This window comes from Panthera leo, chromosome D3 (genome assembly GCF_018350215.1).
Source record: "Panthera leo isolate Ple1 chromosome D3, P.leo_Ple1_pat1.1, whole genome shotgun sequence".
Taxonomy (NCBI): Eukaryota; Metazoa; Chordata; class Mammalia; order Carnivora; family Felidae; genus Panthera; species Panthera leo.
In genome coordinates, this window is record NC_056690.1 from 1064416 (window position 1) to 1068813 (window position 4398).

A 4398-nucleotide genomic window follows, 5' to 3' on the forward strand; every position below is an offset into this window, starting at 1 on the left:
ACTGCAGGGAGCAGGTATTAAAATTTAAAAAGCACGTTTTCCATGGCCAGCATTCTTGGTGTCTGCCCTAGAAAAACGCTCCCGTCTTTGCAGGAGACGACGGGTGCAGGATGTACTGATTTAACGTCAAGCTGCCCGGACGTCCACGCGGGGCGGACGGGCTAGAGCAGGGCCGCGGGCCTGGTCAGTCGTGCCCACTGTGGCCCGCGACGCGGGTGAGGGCGCTGCCCGCCCATCTGTGGTCCCTGCAGCCTGGGGTGTTGTGTCCCGCCAGAGAGACAGGCACCTCTTGTAAGACCCACAAGGTGCTGTGGGAGCGGGCGGTGCTCTGGGCTGGCCACCCTGGGACAAACCCGGGAGATGTTGCACTGCCTGGGAGTTAGGACCAGGTGCACCAGTTGGCCGCTTAGACGTTTGTTGAGTGAAAAAAACAAATTGTTTTTAAGAGAACAGTAATCAGAAAAAAAGCCACGAGACAACTATGTATTTACATCGACCACACGTGCACGCACGAACACCTAGGTCTCTATCATCTTTCTGAGCCCTCGATCCGGCCTTGCCTGCCACCCATCTCCCTTTCTGTGGCGTCAGCACCTCCAATTTCCTTTAGGAAGTCCCCTGTTGTCCCCGTCAGCCCAGGGGTTTGTGACACTGCCGCCTGAGCCACTCACTCGTCGCCGTCGCCCACTGCGCTCATGTGAAAGCAGAGGGAAAGTTCTGGAGGGAACCCACCGAAGCGCACGGTGATGACTTCGGGCAGCAGGGCAAGGGGCAGCTGCCTTAGCTCCGCCCACGCTCCCCAGGCGCTCCCTCCCGCCACCTGCACCTGCGGCTCCTCGTCCTGGGGCCTCGGGCTGCGGGACGTCCGTGCCTGGGCAGCCCAAGCTCACGACCAGTCGAGGGAGATGCTCCGGGCCCGTGCACGTGACCCGCACCGTCCGGGCCGCCGGCTCTCGCTTCCCCTGTCCTTCCCATCCCCACTGCCAGGGCGGGTTCTCCAGGGTGGGTTTCCTCATTAGTCACTGTCACGGGGACCCGGTGAGGCCCCCCGGGTCAAGGCCTTCGGCTTCCCGGCCTGTTCTCCATTCCCGCCAGGAGCAGCTGTTTCTGGTTTGCTTGTGTAACTGAAAATCAATAAAAATGAGAACAGGAGAAGTGTGCTATGTGTACGGGATGCAAAAGGTTGCTTACTCAAATGAGGTCCCCTCTCCGAGACAGGCGTCTGGAGGGCGGTGGTGGCCCTAGACCGGGGCCCCTGCCTTCGCTCTCTCAGAGCGGTGAGGCTCGGGCTGCACGCCCGATCCCCACCCTTGCGGGGCTGGCGCCCAGGGCGGGGGATGAATCGTGAATCCCAAGTGTGGGACAGTGGCCCCGAGACACCCAGTCCTAACCCCCGGGATCCAAGAGCGTGTTCCCTTATGTGGCGAAAGGGGCTTTGCCGCTGTGTTTGAGTCGAAGATCTTGGGACGGGACTGTCCTCGATGGCCAGCAAGGGGCCCAGGGCCGCAGATGCTGTCTCCTCGCCGTGGCCTCAGTGGTCGAGGCCCGTGCGTGTCTGCGTCCTGCTGTGCCCCCCGTGGGGACTCAGATGTATGGGACAGGTCTGCCCCGGTGACCCCACTTCAGCCTGTCACCTCTGTGGGGCGCCGCCTCCACACGCGGCTACATTCCACCGTGCTGGGGGTCAGGGCTCCCCCGGATGGGTTTGGGGGACACAATTCAGCCTGGACGGAAGGTGAGGGGTCACTGGGGCAGGGTCCCGACACGTGGTGACGTGGTCGTGGGAGCTGGGGCCCCCAGGCCTTACCCCATCGTGTCCCAGCTCCTCATGCCCACGCCGCACCTCAGTACGAGCTGGACCCTGTGCCGGCCACGTCCCCGTGCCCTGTGTCCCCGAGGGGCTCCGCAGCCGCTCCCTGCCCCTCGCCGGTCTCTCCTCGGAGGGTCCTCGCGTCCACCCTGCACGGGGCGACGGCTTCCCCCAACTGAGAACCAGGCGGAGAACTTCCGTCTGCCGGTGAGCATCACCACAGCGCTACCCACAAGGGCCACAGAGCAGGAATACCCAGCATCCACGGGCCACGGACGGACGCACAGGAGGTGACGCTTTGATGAGCCACGGGCCAGGCGGTGCCCGAGTCCACGTGGGAAGTCTCCACAAGAGGCACATCCGGAGACGCAGCGCAGACGGCTAATCTGGCGGCTGGGGTGGAGTGTTCTGGAATCGGGTGGCGATGACGGTCACACAAGTCTAGGAGGATATTGACACCACACAGGGTGCGGGCCCGGCTCCCCCGCAGGGCAGGAGGCGCCCCGACGCGGGCCAGGGAAAGCGACGTGCTCTCCCTCGACCAGTTCCTGGAGGAGCCAGGCCGGCCGGGAGGCAGCCCAGCGCTCCTGGGAACCCAAGCCTCAGGGTTTCCTGCCGGCGCCCTGTGGTGTGGCCAACGGTGTCCCCCAGATGCGCGTCCACCCAAACCCGAGAGGCAGCTCATCTGGGGAGAGGGCTGCTGCAGGCGGGGCAGCTAAGTCCTCTTGAGACGAGACCGTCCTGGCGGGTCCGCGTGGACCGCACGCAGCCACCAGCCTGGGTCTCCCTCAGAGCGCCACCCCGGCCCCGAGGCCACGGCACATGGCACCGAGGATGGGCCCCTGTGGTTTGGGATGGCCGCCCAGCATGGCGACCCGCCTGCCACCTGCCTCTGCACACACCCTGCCTTCCTACAGGCTGTTCCCTAGGTTGCAGCCGGGCCACCTTCCCCACGTGGGTAGGAAGCGGGCCACCTTCCCCACGTGGATACTGACAGGGCCTCCTGTTGCACTGGGGACACGATTCCAGCTCCTCGCGGGGTCTGCAGGTCCTGCCCAGACCCCCCAATCCCACCCTTTCCTCTAACATGAGCCCCCCACCTCCGCCTTCTCCTTCCCTCACTCACACTCCTGCCTCAGGACCTCTGCATGGCAGCCCAGGGCCCAGTGAGCACTGCCCTGCCTCATTCCCCCAGGTCGCTGTCCCCATGTCATCTCCATACAGATGCCCCCTGGCCCCTCTCTGCAAAGCACGCCCCACACTGGCCCCGACGGCGTTTATGACAGAGAGACGGTGCAGGCCGTCCGACCGGCAAGCCCCGGGAAGGCGGAGAAGCCGGGAGAACTTCCGGTTTCCTGGACCTCGGGAAGGCCGTCCCGGGGTGGCGCCCAGCCTGCTGCGTGGACGCCGGCTCCCGCCCCGGGTGTGCGGTCTCGGGGCGGGTCAACTGTTCTCGGAGGCGGCCTCCCACGCACCTTCTCTGGGCAGTGGCACCTGATGTCCTGTGGGACTGGCCTGTCCTGCTGGCTCCGTCTGCGACCTCCCGGAGACCGCGTGCGCCGTGCCCGCTGAAAGCTGCGGCCGGAGCTCGAACCCTGACAGTTGGGAGAAGCTGACACGGGGCCCAATCCCACGACTGTGAGATCACGACCTGTGAAATCGCAACCTGAGTGGAGGGCTTGGACGCTTAGCCACCGAGCCACCCCGGCGCCCCCACGAGAGCATACGTAACCACGTGACCAAACGGCAGGTGCAACCTGACAGCTGGGGCCGCGGGTTCGGCGAAGGGCCCTCACCCGGGAACCTGGCGGGGCGGCCGGGGGGCGGCCCCGGAAGCGTGCAGGTCACGTGGGGAACCAGCGCGGCCGAGCGAGCGCCACGAGGCTCAGGAGCCGGTGGGCGAGCAGGTGGGAAGTCGCTGCGGAGAACATTCTTACTGGCGCATCCAGGAGCCGCGGGAGAATCTGTGCAGGGGGAAAGCTCTGGGCCCGGCGCACTGGCTGTGTCTCCTGAGGACGGCAGGGGTCGCGCGTTCGCCCGAAGCCTGTCCCGTCGCCCAGGACTTGTGGCAGGACACGCGGTGGGCGAGCTCGGCACGGGTCCCCGTCCGTCTGTGCAGCCCGAGCGCGCGCCTCCCCGGACCAAGGCGGAGCCCACGGGACGGGAAGCCACGCCGCGTGGTCCTCCCACTTCCCCGCGTGGGACGGTCCCCCAAGCACACAACCCACGCCACGTGGCTGTCTGGGTGGGCTCTCCGGGGCGCGGTGTGCAAAGCTGTGCCCACCTGGCCGTGAGGCTACCCCCACCCCCGGGGGTCACCTCCCTGCTGTGACTCTGGTTTCTGCCTCCCGCGAGTGGAAATGGCACCCTGCACGCCAACGACGCAAACAAGTGAGGAGGGACGAGGCGGGCCTCCCGGCGCCTCGCACGGGCCCTGCCGGAGGCCCCGGGAAGAAGCGAACGGCCACAGGTAACAGCCGTGTTTGCACGTGAAAACCAGAACCAAAGATAAGGACGAATTGGAAGAAAATTACTTAAAGATGAATCACGCCCAAAGGGCTGAGGGGACTGTGCGGACAGGTAAGACG